General features: G+C 42.0%; 1 long non-coding RNA gene across 1 annotated transcript; it reads right to left on the reverse strand.

Moving 5' to 3' along the window:
* Nucleotides 1-445: 445 nt before the first annotated feature.
* Nucleotides 446-19502, reverse strand: LOC117098719. Its single transcript, XR_004443561.1, has 3 exons — nucleotides 19458-19502; nucleotides 3283-3396; nucleotides 446-610 (listed from the first exon to the last, which is right to left on the reverse strand). It is a non-coding gene; the product is annotated as an uncharacterized LOC117098719 (long non-coding RNA).
* Between the last annotated feature and the right edge of the window lie 26 nt (nucleotides 19503-19528).

Consider the following 19528-nt stretch of genomic DNA (forward strand, 5'->3'; position numbering starts at 1 on the left):
GCACTGTGGAATCAAAAGACTGAAAAACACTACCAATGTCTGCAAATTACAATGACCAAGGTGGCTGGGCCTAAAGACTGAACTTCAGTGTGGAGGGGTCTTTAAAAACTCCAGGATCTGTTCCCAGACCTACTTACACGGAGCAAAACGCTTCCTGGGTCTTCTCAGAATCTTGTAAATGTTTCCATTGACTGTGGACCTGATATTCCTTTTCATATAATGGGATGGAGTGAGGAAAGGAGCACAGAGGGCAGACAGAGGCAAAATTGCTCCCCTTCACCAAGGCTTATGGGGAAAAACAAAATGAACTTACCTTTCCCGAGGAGTCCCACCTCCTCGCAGGCTAGGAGCTATTCCATTCTTTGGAAGGATTTAACAAGAAACAAGTCTTCCTGGGATAAAGTTGGCTACAGAGAAATAAAACAACGCGCACAGACCTACCTTTTTCTTTCTTTTCCTCTTCTGTGTTCGGTATGACTTCGCTGGCAACACTGAACTGGAGAGTAAGAATGTATGCTGCTTTGCGACGTTTGAAATTTTTGTTAAGACTGCAAGCTGGCTCAGGTCCTTTTTCCTGGTCTTCTGTAGCGCCCCGGTGTGCTCCTGGGAGCTGAAGCCAGAGAAGGTTAAACTGCCTCACTCTCTAGGACCTAAATGACTTCTCCCACCCTCTGCCATCAATCAACTCCCTGAGAGCAGAAATTGGAGAGGGGCATTTCCCCTAAAACTCACAGAAACCCCGCCTTTAAAAAATTCTCTACAACCAGAGAATGATCCCTCCAAAAAACATCTATGTTATATCTTTAAGGAATTTCGTCTCCCTCAATTCCCTCGCTCAGCCTTAAGCACACCTTCAAATCCTTATGCAAAGGACTCAGGGAATTCAGGTGAGTTCGCCAGAGCCATGATTTCCTTCAAGGAGCAGATGTTGCACATTAGAACTAATAGGCTTCAAGTAACCACAACAAGACTAATATCTTCTGCTAATAATGCTGTGAGTGACTTGAGTTTCCAATGAGCTATTATTTGTAAAAAGACATTGACTTTACTCCTGCACTCTTGAAAGTACTTCACTGATCTGAGTTAATTAAGCCATATAAGCCTCCTGAAAGGCAGAGAGAAGACCCAGGAAGAAAAAGAGGAGGAAGGACAGGAAAGTGTTGACTAACACTGAGATGCACCTCCCTGCTGGTCCAATAATATTATAGCAAGTGGACCTCACTACTGCAGTCAGTGAAACTCCAGGGAAATTTACAGATCTTTGTAACAACAGAAATTGTCATTGACAGTGATTAAAATATTAGAATCGTAACTTTAGAGATCATCTGGTACAACGCCTCATTTGAAGACTGAAAAAAGATGGCTGTTTCACTAAGTGAGAAAGGAAGACAGGACTGCTGACCCTTACGACTCTTTCTGGGCTGCTGGCAATGAGCTAGCTGGGACCTTGGGCAGTAGAAGTGGCTGTGCTCAAACCAACTCCCCCCAGGACCAGGGGAGCCAAAGACTCCAGGGGCTTCAGGAAGCTCCCTAAAGAGCTGCACCTAAACATAGACCTGGCTTAGCATCTGAAATAGCAAAATATTTGTTACTCAGTAACAAGGCTGGTCTATTAAAAAGGAGAGCAACAGAGGGTGAGGTTCTCTTGCTAGAGCGCAGTCCCCAAATGCATCCAGCTGCATCTTGGCCCAAGCATACTTCCCCCATAGAGTGCTGGAGATGAGGGCGTGCCTCTTCTCACCCTTCTCCCAGTGAGTTCTGGCCCCTGCCACAATGCTTGCTGGTGTTCACCTATAGCCTTTGCATGACACCCACTGGCACATTAGCCCTCCAGGCCTTTCCTGTGGTTGTTTTTCACTGAATATATTATGACTATCTTTCTACATAAGTAACCATTACATAGGAAAACATTGTCTTTTAAAAAATGGCTGCATAGACATACTGGAAGGTAATCGACCAATCCCCACTGACTAGTTGTTTACAATTTAAGTCCTTTTAATTTTTCACAATTAAAAACAATACAGTTGGCAGTAAACAATGTACAGACATCTTTGCATGTTTTCTAATAATTTCTTCAGTATAAGTTTTTAGAAGTGGAATTGCTAATTCAAAGAATGTGGACTTTTAAAAGGGTTTTGATATGATCTGCCAAGTTTTTTTGTTTTTGTTTTTGTTGTTGTTGTTGTATTGTTTTGTTTGTTTTGTTTTTCAGAAAAATGGTGTCAGGGTAGGTTCCCACCAAGATTTTTGACATAGATCATTCAAATAGTTTCCTTGTGTTTCATTCACTTTCATTCAAATAGAAAGTAATAGTCTAGTCAAATGCCAAATGGCACATTTCTCAGAAGTATGAATAAGTTGGATAACTTTCCTCACATTGTGACAGTTTTGGAGAAATGAACCCAGGTCATGACTGTCTTCGTATCTCACTGCAGTGAGATAAAGGGGCTTTTTCTTTATAACCCACCTTAATTTTGATGAAGATAGCTTTGGATAGTGATAGCTCCTGCATGGTGAAATAATGGATAATGGTTATTCTTTATTTTGCTTATCTGTATTTTCAAATATTTTTTGCAGCGTCCTACTAACTCTACTGCAGAGTTTCTCAACCTCAGCACCACTGACGTTTTGATCCAGATAATTATTTGCTGTGGAGCTGTCCTCTGCAGTATAGGATATTTAGCAGCATCCCTGGTGATATGGTTTGGATCTATGTCCCCACCCAAATCTCATGTTGAATTGTAATTCCTAATATTGGGGGAGGGACCTTGTGGGAAGTGATTGGATCATGGGGGCGGATTTCCCCTATGCTGTTCTCATGACAGTGAGTGAGTTCTTATGAGGTCTGATGGTTTAAAAATTGCACTTTCCTCCGCCCCTCTCTCTTTCCTGCTGCCATGTGAAGAAGGTGCTTGCTTTCCCTTCACCTTCCTCCATGATTGTTGGTTTCCTGGGGCCTTCCCAAAAGCAGAAGGCTGTACAGCTCACAGAACCATGAGCCAATTAAACCTCTTTTCTTTATAAATTACCCAGTCTTGGGTAGTTCTTTATAGCAATGTGAAAATAGACTAATAACACCTGGCCTCTGCCCACTAGATGCCAGCAGCACCCCTAGTTGCAACAACCAAAAACATCTCTAAATATTTCCAAATGTCTCCTACAGAGTCATAATTACTCCCAGTTGAATGCCACTGAACTAGTGTAACAGACAATACTAAGTAATACAATAATAAGATATTATATAACATTATATGATAGTATGTAGTAATAATAAACACTAACAGTGCTCTGTGCCAGACACTATTTCCAGTGCTTCAGGAATATCACCTTGTTGATTCTCTTCAACAATTCTTTGAGGTAAGTACTATTATTCAATCCATTTTACCTGAAGGGAAACTGAGAACAGACAGGTTGAGTAACTTGCCGAAGGTCACACAGCTAGATAGTATAGGATCCCAGACTGAAAACCAAGAAACTCCAGAGCCCATGCTCACAATCATTTCCTGCAGCTGTCTTGGAAGTCTTTTTAAATATTCTTTTTAGTCATTTAAATTTTCCAACAAATCTCATAATATTTGCAAAGACACACAATAATACAGTGAACATCTATATACTCATCACTTACATTTAATATTAGGTTGGTGCAAAAGTAATTGCGATTTTTGCCATTACTTTCAATGGCAAAAACTGCAATTACTTTTGCACCAACCTAATAACTCTCAAGCTTTTTCCATATTCGATTCATTTGTCTCTCTTTATTTCCTCCTGTTTCTTTCTTTCTTTCTTTCTTCTTTTCTTTCTTTTCTTCTTTACATCTTTCCTTCTGTGTTCTTAGAAGTGGAATCTTTCTTCCTTTCTCTCTCCCTTTCTCCTTCCCTCCTTTCTTCCCTTCTATTGTATCATTTCATCCCTTACATAGGTCATTGTGAAGTTCTAAAAAATATTGATGTTTTCTGACATAGCCATCATGCCTATCACCCTAACAAAATTAATGATTCTTTAGTATCAATTCATATTCAAATTTCCTTGATTATCCCAAAATTTTATTTTAAATCTCTAAAAAGTCCAGCTTTGGACATTGACTAAGAAGAATGAAGTGGTAGACTGGGCGACAGAGCGAGACTCCGTCTCAAAAAAAAAAAAAAAAAAAAAAAAGAATGAAGTGGTGATTCCCAGCATGTTGTGAATCCTAACGGAAGAAGGATGGAGTCATAGCACATTTTAGAGGAGCTCTACGTGGTCTGGGCTGCAAATGAAAGGAGAACATAGAGTCCCCAACGACCATAAGAACCTTGCTGTTGCTTTTGGGATATGAATCCTAACATGATAAGAAACCCGGTTGATCATTAAAGTCAATTTTAATAACAGCAGGGAACTGGGGCTAACCTTCCGAGCTCCTCCACTCAGCTTTCTCAATGCATATTTATGATTTAATTTTAGAGCTTGTTGATTTACTTCCATTAGCCCATAAAAACCCTGATTCTTTTTGTTGTCCTTGAAACACAGTGGAAATTTCTCATGAGTCTGTGGTTAAGGACTGGTCTCCAAGGGGGTGAAGACAGCGCAGACTGGTCTTACATTGTTTGAGGACAGCAGGACAGGGAGTGAGCAGGGTTCTCCGGAGACCAGTGGAAATTACTGCTACCCCTTTGCCCCACACTGCCACCTGCTGGAGTGGGTTGGGCACAACAAGCAGGACTCCCCTAGTATTAGCTCCCTATGGCACCCATAACAAGCCTGGTGACTTGAAACAATACACATTTATTCTCTTACAGGTGTCAGAAGTCCAACACCTAGATTTTGGCCCAGTGAAAATGATTTTGGACTTCTGTTTGTTTGCCTTTTCCAGCCTGCATTCCTTGAACTCCTTGGCTCATGGCCACTGTGTCCAACTTCTAAGTCAGCAGTGCAGCTTAGACTTAGCAGCTTAGCAGTGCATCTTGCTTTGGTGGTCACATTGCCTTCTTCTTCTGAGTCAGCTCTCTTTCTGTCTCCCTCTTATAAGGACCCTAGTGGTTACATGTAGAGCATACTGGGATAATTTTGCTATCTCATGGTCCTTTATCACATTTGCAAAGACCGTTTTGCCCTGTAAAGCCATATTCACAGGCTTGGATATGAGGACCTGGATATCTATGGGGACCATTATTCAACCTACCACACTCCTCTTGAGAACAACTCATGCCCAGAGTAACACCACTTATATTTTTAGATCTCAAAGCCTTTTATAAGTGTTTTCCACTTGCTTATCCCAACAATCCTTTAAGGTAGGCAGGATTTGGGTTCCCCAGAAGCAAGACCCTGAGGCACGGAGTTAAGTGCAGGTAGTTTATTTGGGAGGAGATCCTAGAAAGCACAGGCAGGGTGTGGGGAAGTAAGATAGAGAGGGGAAAGAAAGCAACTCAGGGTAGGAAATCAGTCAGTTACCACTGGGAAACTGGAGCACAAATTCTCCTGGAGATTCTGAGAAACAGCGGAGTCGCCTTATTTATCCCAACCATGGGCTGAAGAAGTTGGGGTTTTATCCACCGACTCACCACCCATCCTTGGTCGAGAGCAGCTCCAGAGCCATTCACTCTGGCACAACCAGCTTTCCTTGCCCTCAAGGCCAGTGTTCTCCCTTGGCCAGAAAAAGAGCTCAGGGTGACAGGAGGAAGCAGCCTAAGTAAGGAGGTGAATGCCAAGGGGTTAGCCCTGGCACCTGCAATGTCTGCTAGGATCCCCATTTACCAGTGAGACTCATTTATTCCTTCACCAGACATGTATTGAGTGCTTGCTTAGTCTGGGCCAGTGTGTCAGATGCTGGAGCTCACACAGAGGAGGCCTCCCTGCACTTGAGAAGCGCACAGCCTGTACAAATGTGTAGAGAGATTAAATTGTCATACACTATGGTAAGTGCTATGCCAGAGCTATAAGTATTTGTGCCCATAAAGGGTGAGCAATTAAAATGAATTTTTTTAAAAAGGCATTATAAAATATAGAAGACTTCTGTCTAGAAGAGTCAGACAAATGTCCCCTCCATCATTGTAGCCAGACACCCAAATAAGGCACTTAAATAAAACAAGGTAAAATACCAAGTGACAGGGTCAGGTCACCTGGCGGGTGAACAGCAGAGCCAGGACAAGAAGCCACATTTTGTGACTCCTAAGCCAGTATTCCTTCCACTCTACCCAATAGTCTCTAGGAGATGAGACCTGGCACTGATCACAATGCCCAGCTCATAGTAGGTTCTCAGTATCTTCATGAAATGGACACAGAGCATTTGCTTGACCATGAGAAGGGAAAGTATAATGACCTAGTGCCCACTTACGGTCACTCTCCATTCCCATCACCAGGCCTAGGCAACCACTAATCTACTTTCTGTCTCTATGGATTTGCCTTTTCTGAAAAGTTTGTACAAATGGAATTATATACCATATGTTGCTTTGTGTCTGACATCTTCTGCTACTCATAATGTTTTTGAGGTTCATGCATGTTGTAGCATGTATTAATACTTTGTTAATTTTTATTGCCAAATAGTATTTCACTGCATGGTTTTATCATATTTTGTTTATTCATTTATCAGTTGATAGACATTTGGATTGTCTCAACTTTTTGACTATTGTGAGTAATACTATTATGAACATGTGTGTTCAAGTTCTTATGTGCATGTATGTTTTCATTTTTCATGGGTAGATACTTAGGAGCAGAATTTCTGGGTCATATGGTAACTCTATTTTGTAAGAAGTTACCAAACTGTTTACCAAAATGGATGCCTCCCCTTATTTTATACTCTATTTTTCATTTTGAATTATTTTAAAGTAAATTATAGTCCTCAAGATATACCATGTAGCCAAAAAGCATTATCCCACTTAACAAATTGTCAATAATGCTTATTATCACAAATTCAGATTTCCACTATGGTTTCCCAAAGATATGAATATTTGAGTCACTGGAAAGTAACATGTCTCTTTGAAGATCAGTGAAGTGGCTTTCTGGTTTATATACCAGCCTCCTATGAGTTTCCTTAGTCTGACCAAGTGAATGAATGAGTTGACTGGCTGTTAGCTTGAGTCTTGGGCAGCCTGGATTTAAAAGATGAGCTGGAAATTTGGAGTCGGGACACAGGGAGGGCAAGTGTGTCAGCTGTGGGAGCCAAGCTGGATAGTGAGGTAAACTAAGGGAGTAAGGCCACCATATCAGGCTATGAGTAAGAATAAGAAGTGGAGAATGGGCCGGGGGCGGTGGCTCAAGCCTGTAATTCCAGCACTTTGGGAGGCCGAGACGGGTGGATCACAAGGTCAGGAGATCGAGACCATCCTGGCTAACACGGTGAAACCCCGTCTCTACTAAAAAATACAAAAAACTAGCCGGGCGAGGTGGCGGGCGCCTGTAGTCCCAGCTACTCCGGAGGCTGAGGCAGGAGAATGGCGTAAACCCCGGAGGCGGAGCTTGCAGTGAGCTGAGATCCGGCCACTGCACTCCAGCCCGGGCGACAGAGCGAGACTCCGTCTCAAAAAAAAAAAAGAAGAAGTGGTGGAGAATGACAGGGACAAACAAATGTGCCAGGGGAGAATGACAGGGACAAAGCAAATGTGCTGAGAGGTTGAGATGAGAGAACACACAGACACTGGGAGAAAGGGAGTAACTCAATCACAGTGTCCATGAAAGGAAGGGCTTTGTCCCTATTCCTGGTTCCCATAATGAAGGACTCTTCCTAATGCAGTCTTGGCTTCTCTCTACTCTGAGGTGAGTTTCTCATCTAGCTGGTAAATTTGGGAGAATAACTAGGTGTGCCTGGCTTGTTCTTCCTCCTGGAAGTGAACCGTCCATAAGAAACAGAAAGTAGCCTGTCTCTTCACATGGAAGGCATCTTCTCCTCCTCCAGGCAGGGTCTACCCAGGTCCAGTTTTCTCAGAATGGGGTAAAGTCAACCGAATTCTGAAGTTGGAGTTAACAAACATGCTTAGCTAATAGACTGAAAGCCACATCCTCAAGCCCAATGTCCATCAGTAATAAAGGCTGTGTTTTGGCCTGCTTTGTTCTGTTCCTCAATTTCTTCAGCACCATGTGGCGAAGAGAGGTGCCATTAGTGACTGCCCTTCAAAGATGCCAATATCCAGACGCCCAAGGCCAGCAGTACTTCCTGTCCTTACATTTGGTGAGATTTTCCAGTATCCTTTCAATAGTGTTCTTTGTTTAGTTACCTCAAATGGCTTTTTCTTCCTTTAAATCAAAGAATCTTGGGTAGAATAAGACATTTCTCTGAAAGTTAGGCTCAAAAGATAAAATGGCAATTGGTTTAAGTTTTTATTACTAATTTGGAAGACATGATGCAGGTAGGTAGAGAAGCACTTGTCTGCACACATTTTTACATTAATTTTTTTGGATTAGAAATTTTATTTTGTCAAATATGTTTAATAGATAGCAATAATGTTAATGTGTTAACAGCAAAAAGCACCATTTAGAATGTTATGCCTCAAATATTTCTGAGCACAAAATGATTCATATTAATGAGTTAAAATAATTTCAATGGCTATGATAGAGTATAAATGTTAAAAAGCTGTTTTTTATTTTTAGATTTTTAAGCATCCCTTTTAAATTCCACTTTTTTCAGATTCCCTTTTATTATTTCATTTATTTACTTTAAATTTTTTATTTTTAATTATTATGGGTATCTAATAGTAGTATATATTTATAGAGTACATGTAATATTTTTATACAGGTATACAGTGTATAATATTCAAATCAGCATAATTGGGATATCCATCACCTCAAGCATTTATCGTGTCTTTGTGTTAAGAATATTCCAATTCCACTCTTTTTGCTAATTTAAAATATACAATAAATTATTGTTAATTTTTACATTAACATTTATTGAAGCATCTTGTACATAAAGGAGCCAAACCATTGGTGTACATCTGAATATATTTTCACAAATAGAACACACTCATTTAACCAGCACCCAGATCAGAAAGGAGATAATTTTAGACCATGGAAGCCCTCCTTGTTCCCCTTATGCCAAAACTCTTCAGTCACACATATTTGTGTGACTTCAGTAAATTAAAGACCTCAAGATATGCCATGTAGCCAAAAAGCATTTTCCATGCTAGCCAAAAAGGAGGAGTCGAACATGCCTTCCATGTGAAGGGACAGGCTACTTTCTGTTTCTTATGGACAGCTCACTTCCAGGAGGAAGAAACAAGGTCTGGATTTTATCCAACATCTGGATACTGTTTCATTGTGTATGTTTTTTTTTTTTTTTTTTTTTTTTTTTTAAACACTCAGAGGGTAACCTTATTTCCAAAGCTTTGGGAAAACCATCACCATCAGGCTCAGGCAGCACTTACAGTAGATACTTTTCGACTTCCCTTTATTTTTGTTTTTGTTTTGTTTTGTTTTTGAGACAAGGTCTCACTCTGTTGCCCAGGCTGGAGTACAGTGGTGCAATCTGGGCTCACCGTAGCTTCCCAGGCTCAAGCAATCTTCCCCAGCTCAAGCAATCCCCTCGCTTCAGCCTTCCAAGTTGGTGGGACCACAGGCATGTGCTACCTGTAGAGATAGGGTTTTACCATGCTGCCTAGGCTAGTCTCAAATTCCTGAGCCCAAGCCAGCTGCCCACCTTGGCCTCCCAAAGTGCTAGGAATTAGAGGTGTGAGCCATCATACCCGGTCCTAACTTCTCTCTTGATTTCTTCTTTGACCCATTGGCTGTTTAAGAGCACACGGTTTAATTTCCATGTATTTATGGATTTTCTAACTTTCCTCCTGTTATTGAGTTCTAGTTTCACATCATTGTGGCTCGAAAAGATATTCCATATGATATCAGTCTTCTTAAATTTGGTAAGACTTGTTTTGTGGCCTGGCATGATATATCCTGGAGAATGTTCCACACATACTTGAGATGAATGTGTGTTTTGCTGCTGTTGGATGGAAAGCTCTGTATATGTCTGTTAGGTCTATTTGGTCTATAATGTTGTTCAAGTCTGTTGATTCTTTTTTGATTTTTTTTTGTCTGGATAATATTTCCATTGTTGAAAGTGGGGTATTAAAGACTGCTACTATTATAGTATTGCTATGTATTTCTCCTTTCACTTCTGTTAATATTTGCTTTATATATTTAGATTCTCCAATGTTGACTGCATATGTATTTACAATTGTTATACCCTCTCGATGAATTGACCTTTTTGTCTCTTCTAATTTCGAAATAGACTGAAAGTCTATTTTGTATGATATAAGTATACCCACCCCTGCTCTCTTTTGGTTACCATGTGCATGGGACATCTTTTTCTCTCCCTTTGCTTTCAGTCTATATGTGTCCTTAAGGCTACAGTGAGTCTCTTGGAGGCATCATATACGTGGATCTTGGTGGGATTTTTTTTCTAATCCATTTAGCCACTCTATGCTTTTTGATTGGAGAATTTAATCTATTTACATTTAAAGTAATTATTAATAGGTAAGGACTTACTGTTGTCATTTTGTTTATTGTTTTCTGTTTTATAGTTTCTCTCTTTATTTCCTCTCTTGATGTCTTCCCTTGTGGTTTGATAATTTTTTGTGATAGTATGTTTCAATTTCCTTCTCTTTGTCTTTGTTTATCCACTACAGATAATTTTTTCTTTGTAACTTCCATAAGGCTTACATAAAAGAGCTTATAGTTATAATAGTCTATTTTAACCTGATAGCAACTTAAATTTGATCACATATAAAAACTATGCTTTTACTCCACCCTCAATATTTTATGTTAATGTTGTCACAATTTTCATCTCATTTCTTAATATTCTGTATCCACTAATAAGTTATTGTAGCTGTAATTATTTTTAATACTTTTGTCCTTTAACTTTCATATTAGAATTAAAAGTGATTTATACACCACCATTATAATATTTGAGTTGTCTGGATCTGACTATATATTTTTTACTAGTAAGTTTTATACTTTCATATTTTTTCATGTTTCATCCTTTCATTTCAACTTGAAGAACTCCCTTTAGCATCTCTTACAAGGCATGTCTAGTAGTAATGAATTCCCTTAGGTTTTGTTTGCATGGGAAAGTCTTTATCTCTCCTTCATTTCTGAAGAGGTTTGCTGGTTAAAGCATTTTTGATTGGCAGGGTTTTTTTTTAAATCCAGCACTTTGAATATATCATCCCACTCTCACTGACCTGCAAGTTCTTGCTAAGAAATCTGCTGATAGTCTTTTGCAGGTTCTCTTGTACATGATGAATCACTTTTCTCCTGCTGCTTTGAAATTCTCGTCTTTAACTTTTGACAATTTGATTATAATGTGTCTTGGCAATGCCTTATTTATGTTCAATCTAATTGGAGTTCTCTGGTCTTCATGGATTTGAATGTTCATTTCCCTCCCCAGATTTGAGGAGTTTTTCTATCATTATTTCTTTAAATAAGCTTTCTGCTCCCTTCTCTTTCTCTGCTCCTTTGTGAACGCCCATAATGCATGTATTGATTAATTTGATGGTGTCCTATAAGTACCATAGACTTTATTCTTTTTTCATTCTTGTTCTTTTTGTTCCTCAGGGTGACTAATTTCAAATGATCTATATTTAAGCTGGTCCGTACTTTAAAATGTATATGCCAATAGAATCCACCCATGGTGGCACACACCTGTAGTCCAAGCTATTTGGGAGTCTGAGACAGGAAGATCACTTGAGCCCAGGAGTTTGATGCTGTAAAACACTGTGATCATGCCTGTGAATAGACACTACACTCCAGCCTGAGCAACAGAGCAAGACCCCCATCTCTCTTTTTAAAAACATGCCAACAGAGAACTTGGAGGCACTAAGAAACAGAACAAAGGAATTTTCACTACTTTTTAATTCCTATTCAAAGCAATGCCAGGCATCATTCAGATATTATCTAAATAATTAATAGATAATATGGTTAATTTTATATGTCAAATTGGCTGAGACACAGTGCCCAAACATTGGTCAGGCATTACTCTGAATGTTTGGTAAGAGTGTTTTTGGATGATTTTACATTTAAATCACAGGATTTTGAGTAAAACAGATTATCCTCCATAACGTGAGTAGCCCTCATCCCCTTATGTGAAGGCCTGAATAGAACAAAAGGCTGACCTCCCCCAGGCAAAAGGGTATTCTCCAGCAGACTGCCTTCAGATTTTATCTGCAACATCTGCTCTTCCTGGTTCTACAGCAGACTGCCTTTGGACTCAACTGCAACTCCCTCTTTCCCTCTTGAGTCTCCACACTGCTGGCTTCCCCAACATATTTTGGACTCACAAACTTTCCACAATCACATAGCCAATTTTAAAAAATATACCTGTTTCTTTGGAGAACCCTGACTAATACATTACCCTGCACACCTTCCTACCTTCTTCCAAAGTTGGGAATTGTTCACTGCCCTGTTGGGCTCCCATATAAGCAAGGTTCACTTGGTGGGTAAGGCAGATGAGGGGTGCTTGTCCCTAACCCATAGTCAAGCTTCTTGGTCATTTCAGAAGTAACGGACTATTTCAAAAGAACACCATTTTATAATCCTTTTTATTTACTCCCCTGAAGCAGAAATTGTAAACTCATGACTATATCCAATTATAACTCTCATTCAGAATATTAAAACTTGTTTTTCTTTGTTCTTTAGTGAAAACACAGGCAATTCCCCAGCATAATTCCTAACAAACAGGCTTTCAGTATGAGACACTGGAGAATTTGCCTCTTCTCCATCTTTTCTGTCATCTTTCTTTCTCTCTCTCTCTCTTTTTCTTTTTTTTTTGACAGAGTCTCGCTTTGTTGCCCAGGCTGGAGTGCAGTGGTATGATCTTGGCTCACTGCAACCTCAGCCTCACAGGCTCAAGCAATTCTCATGGCTCAGCCTCCTGGGTAGCTGGGACTACAGGCACCCATCATCACAAGAGGCTAATTTTTTTTTTTTTTTGTACTTTTAGTAGAGACGGGGTTTCACCATATTGGCTAGGCTGGTCTCGAACTCCTGACCTCAAGTGATCCACCCACCTTAGCTTTCCAAAGTGCTGGGATAACAGGTGCAAGCTACCACCACTGCCAGCCATCTGTAATCTAGCTTTCTTAAAAATGAAACAAATATGGGCCAGGCACGGTGGCTCACACCTGTAATCTCAGTACTTTGGGAGGCTGAGGCAGGCGGATCACGAGGTCAGAAGTTCAAGACTAGCCTGGCCAACATAGTGAAACCCTGTCTCTACTAAAAATACAAAAATCAGCCAAATGTGGTGGCGTACACCTGTAGTGCCAGCTACTTCGGAGGCTGAGGGGGGAGAATCACTTGAACCTGGGAGGCAGAGGTTGCAGTGAGCTGAGACAGCACCATTGCACTCTAGCCTGGGTGACAAAGCAAGACTCTGTCTCAGAAAAAAAAAAAAAAAAGGAACAAATATGTATATAACTGACTCAAGAACAGTAGACAACAGTCACAATATTTTAATTTTATCTTTCTCTGGGGACAGGAGGTGGAGAATGGTCCTAATGTCATCCCAAAACAAGATCTTTTTTCCAAAATCGTCAATTTTCTCAAGGCCATTGGGTCTGTAATGCTTCCTTTATCTTGAACTAAATTCTAATAAATACATAGTATTATTTCCAACATCTGCCTTCTACTCGATTGATAAGTGTGACTTTTTTTGCACCATACCAGGCAGCTTTAATTATTGTAGTGATTAAATTTAGTTTCATAGGTGGTTAATAAAGCCCTGATTTTATTGCTTTTCTCTCTCAAACCATTTTTACTATTTATATGTGTGATTTCCCAGATGAACTTTAAAAGCCATTTTTTCAAGGTTCAAGAAAATTTCCATTTGGGATTTTAATTGAACTTGTGCTAAACCTATGAATTAAATGGGGAAGAGTTGGAATCTTTACCATAGTCTTTCCACTAATAAATATGCCATTTATTCCATTTTTATTTAATATATCTCAATGAAACCTCCTAGTTTTCTAGGCTTCAGCTCTATGCATTTCTTGTTGATACTCTCCTTTAGCAGAGCATATTATGCTTATAATTTGTCTTGTTATGAGATATGCCCCCAATCCCTATATGAAATTTGGAGCTATGAGTTCTGCTCTCAAAGACTTTAAACTCTAGAAGGATGTTAAGTAGCAGAATATACACCAGGTACATTTTCAGTTGACAGCTCAGCCACCAGAAAATCACTCCACTCTTTTCCTCTGGCCACTATTCCCCTCCTATCCTGTTGTTACAATAAAGGAGTTCCTGGCAACTACGTCACCTAACAGCTGACTGGACTATGAATGGGCACCTGTCCCAAAATGATACAATGAACTCTTTCCCTGGGACTTTAAAATTTAGAGATCACCACCTTGTCTGCCTCTAGGTGACCAGATTTGTAACGTGGACACACTGGAGCTACTGGGGCCATGTTTTTCCACATGGATACCAGATAAAGGGAGGAAATGAGTCTGTACAAGGAAAGAGAAGAACAAAGTAGACAGAGAGAAGAGAAATAAGCATCTGAGAGAAATACCTGGTAGCGTTTGAGTCTCCAATTCTGATTCTCTTCAGACGTTCAGCTACATTCCTGCCCTTGTGTGCTCAGAAAAGTCCCCCAAAAAAGACCTCTTCTTGTTTTCTGACTCAGGCTAGCTCTAGTTTATGTTACTACAACCAAAATAGCATTCCTAATACAGAGAGAAGGTGAGCAGGATCCATGTTTCATGGGTTTTCAGGCTCCAGACCTAAAAATCCAAACCCAGAAGAGACAGCAAGACTACAAGAGGGTAGACAGACATTGGGAAAAGTCTAGAGAAGGAACAAGCTAAAACAGGCCCAGGCTTTATTTGGCCACCACATTTACTGTACCTCCAGGCCTGTCTGCTCCTTTCATCACCCTAGGAAAGGACTGAGCCCACACCAGGGAGTAAGACACTGATGTTAGATGAGTATCCAGCAGAATGTGAAACATCTGTCGGTCTCAGAGAAAACAACTACAGAATTTGTATGGTACTAGACAAAAATTTCCATCTTTAACCTTCAAAGTTTCAGGAGTTCCAAAAACTCTACTATCCTTTGAGATGGAGTCTCGCTCTATCACCCAGGCTGGAGTGCAATGGCTCGATCTCAGCTCGCTGCAACCTCCATCTCCCAGGCTTAAGCAATTCTCCTGCCTCAACCTCCCAAGTAGCTGAGACTACACGCACATGCCACCACATCTGCTAATTTGTGTATTTTTTGTAGAGATGGGGGTTCACCATGTTGGCCAGGCTGGTCTCGAACTCCTGACCTCAGGTGATTTGCCCACCTCAGCCTCCCAAAGTGCTGGAATTACGGGTGTGAGCCACGAGGCCTGGTCTCTATTATCCCTTCAGGGTTGAATAGCTGAGCTGGAAGGAAGAAGTGAAGTGAAAGGATGAGGAACCTGAGAGATGGGGGTGATGGCAAAGTCTAGGGAATACACTTTACCAGCCAGCATGTGGTTTGTCCTGCTCTTTTGTCCCTCTGCTACAAGATCAGCCATGTCCCAAAGGGAAGCTGCTCTGTCAGTCGGAATCTCAGAGTGAAGATGACACGGAGAAGGGCACCAGCTGGCCTATTACAGACATGTATAATACTATGAGCACGTAGCTTCTGTAGAACTGGAGGTCTTTTGTTGTCACCACATAATCTATCCTATCCTGACACATACAACTTGCTCTGAGAGTGTGAGTTCTATAAAGGCAGACCATGTCATTATTTGACTTGTACCCTGGGACCCAGCACAATGCTAAGCACACAATAAATACTCAAGTTATATTGGATGAATGAAACTTTTCTGGATTTTACCTGTACAATAAAGAAGTTGGAGTAGATACACTACAAGGTATCTCCAAAGGCTAGCATGCCATGATTTCCATAATTTCAGAAATAAAAGATTCTGTTTCCTTCTGAAACACCCACATGCCAAAGTCTCATTTCAGCCTGAATTCCTTGCTCTTCTAATAAAAAGCCTTTGTACATGGCTGTATATGCTTAGAGGATTGCAAGAACTGCTTAAGGTTTTACAATCCAAGTGCCATCAGTCTATACAGGCAAGAAATTAAATACTAAGAACGCCTTATCTGTCTCTGAGTATTGTGACCCTGAGTGATGTCTCCAATCCCTACCCACTGTTGCTGCTGACTTGGGCAAGTATACCTGCTGTTCAAAGACCATCTGAAATTACCTCTAAGAAGGAATTGCTTTGAAAATGAGGCTTATAATTAAACAGCAATTGAAGTTTCCTGTGGTTTTATGCATGGGTCTTATCTAATGCCTCAGTAGATAAACTGCATGGCTTAAAAATCAGAAAAGAATTAGATGTTTGTACAAGTGAGAGGAGGTCTCCATTCAGCAATCTTGCTTCTTTAGGACCCAACTTTATTTCCAGCACTATTGTCGAAACACCTCCACAACACTGACATCAATTCAACCCTGCAGAAGTAACTACAAGAGAACCAAGGAATATTAGAGCTAAAATGAATCTTACCTAGCACCTCATTCAAAGTCTTTGTTTCATTAAGAAGTTGAAACACAGGAAGGTAAAGCTATCTTCCTAGGTTCACCACTAGAACAGGGGATAATCAAGGGACCTAGAAGGTAAAACTACAATGCCTTGGGTGACTTACTGAATGTAGGCTGTTAGGGAGAGAACGGAGTAAAGGACAATTGCAAATAATTCTCAGTTGGCAAATGATGATGGGGTTGGGTTTGGAACATAATCCCAAAGGACACAAACCCAAACCCCACAACCTCTAATGTTGAAATCCGCATAGATCAAAATCGCTCAAGTCTAAATCCCTGAAGTCTAAAATCCCTAACAAGTGGGAGGTGTCTGCATATCATCCAGATTAGAGATATCAAGCAGACAGTTGGATATTACAGATTCGGGACTGAGGGAAAAGGACAAAGCTAAAGAGAGAGTTTTGGGAGTCATCAGTCTATTCAGGCTGTTTGAGGCTATTATAGAATGAAAAGGAAGAGAAGAGAAATCAGGAAAGGGGAGAAGCAAGAATAGAACCCACAGAACATCAGTATCTAAGGGGTTTGTTAAAATAAAAATAAATAAAATATGAGTTTATAAAATAGCCTACAAATGAGTGACCAGGGAGATAGGAAGAAAACTAGGATAGAATAGTGTCAGTAAAGGAGAGGGTTTTAAGAACGGAAAAGTTTTCAATAGTTGTAACACACGTAGCGGGCTGCTTCCCCAGTATTCTTTCTCCCTTTTTCCTTTTAAACAAAACCCTTTTTTCGGGCCATCAGTGGATCTGGTGAATAAATAAACAACAATTTCCCAGGTACCTTTGTATCCCAAAGCTCATCCATCTCTGGTCAATTATAAGCAGATGCCTATATACTTGGTGGGGCTACCAGGAAAATTATTATTGTCCTCATAAAAGTGGCCAAAGAACCGGCACCTCACTTTTACCCTTTGCATTTTCTCCTTTCTTCCCTCCTAAATGATTCTATGCCTAAAGGTGCAGCAGCTGTCTAATGATCATGAGTACAAAAGACACAAAATAGATGATGGAGTGGAAAATGAGAAGAATCTGCTTCCTGATCCACCCCTTTAAAAGTGAGAAAGTTGGGAGTAGGCCTTGGCTCCTCCCTTCATCTCACTTCATTGTGCTCCAAGACACTTCATTCAACCCTTAAATACCCTCAGATCTGCTTTCTTCTAACTTCTCTACCAGCCCTACATTGTTAAGGCCACATCATGTCTTGCCCAGCTTACTGAACTGCCCTCCTAACAAGACTCCCAGCTTCCAGACTTACCAGCTCCAACCTATGCTCTCACCTGCTGTCCCTTCAAACTGGAATGTTTTTATTTTTATTTTTTTTTTATTTTTTTTTTTTTTTTGAGACGGAGTCTCGCTCTGCCACCCAGGCTGGAGTGCAGTGGCCGGATCTCAGCTCACTGCAAGCTCCGCCTCCCGGGTTCACGCCATTCTCCTGCCTCAGCCTCCGGAGTAGCTGGGACTACAGGCGCCCGCCACCTCGCCCGGCTAGCTTTTGTATTTTTTTTTTTAGTAGAGACGGGGTTTCACCGTGTTAGCCAGGATGGTCTCGATCTCCTGACCTCGTGATCCGCCCGCCTCGGCCTCCCAAAGTACTGGGATTACAGGCTTGAGCCACCGCGCCCGGCCCAAACTGGAATGTTTTTATATTGATCTTTGCTTAAAATACATTCAGCGTTCTTCACTGCCTAGTGGATAAAAAATCATTAGTCCCACAGCCTTTATGATTTGTTTGGCTTCTGTCATACATGATGAAGACACTAATTATGAGGGCAAATACATATACATATACATGTGTACGTGTGTGCATGTGTGTGTAATTTTTGTACACGGACTATGTACCAAGCATTGTGCTAGGAACTTTACGTTTATTTAATCCTCACAATGTTCCCTCATATATTTGGTATGAATCTCATTTTACAAATAGGACGACTGATTCTCAGAGAGTTTAAGTCAGTTGCCCAGGAACATACAGCTAGTTTAAGTGGGGAAGACCCAGATGCGAAAATTCTTTCCAGTAAAGCAGTGTCTTGACACGAAAGCATGTACCGCTCACCAACCTGTTCTCCACCGCCCTCCTCTATCTGGGCAGCCCTGTTGAAGAATCACAGCCAAAGCCAGTTTTGCCCCCGGGGCCAGAGGAATCCACCTGCCTCTGCCAACTACCAGAGCGGGAGGAACGCAGGATCTCAACGCCTGCTTCAGCAAGGGAGGAGAGAATCGCCCAGAGCTGGAGCGGCGTCGTAGGGTGGTGGTCCTGACCGGACAAGGCCACTTCTCCTCGTGAACTGCGGGCCAGAGAGCCCTTCTCCCTGTCCGCCTGGCACAACTGCGCTGTGGAAGTGAAATCCCGGCTCCAAGGTCACCCTGTCCGGAGCCTGGAGCTGGAAAGCCACGGGGACTCCGGGGACTCACCCAAGGCCCGGACTAGCCCGGCAAACACCCCTTACCACTAACCCACTCCGCCTGGGCGCTGGTTCTGTGCGCTCCCGCGGCGCAGTCGCTCCGCTCCGCTGCAAGAGTGCTTTCGCGCAGCGCCATCGCCCAGTGCCGGGACCAAAGCAGTCCTCGCCACCGCCCAGTGCCGGGACCAAAGCAGTCCTCGGGCACCAGCTCCCCGAGGCACACAGCCCCCTGAGCCCCAACTCGAGGGATTGAGAGAAGGGCGGTCGGGAAGCCCCTCGGCCTGCCGTCAGTCACCCGGATTTGTAACTGGAGAAGGGTGCGGGTCCCCGAGGGACATCTCCAGCTGGCACCTAACCCCTCGGATCCCGGACTGGGAGCCCGAGCTCGGACATTCCAACGGCTGCCCGGTAGGCGAACCGACCCTGGTTTCCGACTCTAGCCACTGGCAGCCTCGCGCCCCAGACCTCCCTGGGCACGGAAACGGGTCAGGTCGCCCCGCTCAGCCTCCGGGACGGCGGCGGCACAAATCCTGGCCGCTCCCAGCAGCCCCGACGAGACCCCGGCAGCGCCTACCGCTGGGTGGCCTCTCTCCGGGGCTGACCCCCTCGCGCCCCCGCGCGTCCGTCTGCGTTTCTGAGCCTGCT

The sequence above is a fragment of the Trachypithecus francoisi genome, unplaced genomic scaffold (genome assembly GCF_009764315.1).
Source record: "Trachypithecus francoisi isolate TF-2019V2 unplaced genomic scaffold, Tfra_2.0 Lachesis_group16, whole genome shotgun sequence".
NCBI classification, from domain to species: domain Eukaryota; kingdom Metazoa; phylum Chordata; class Mammalia; order Primates; family Cercopithecidae; genus Trachypithecus; species Trachypithecus francoisi.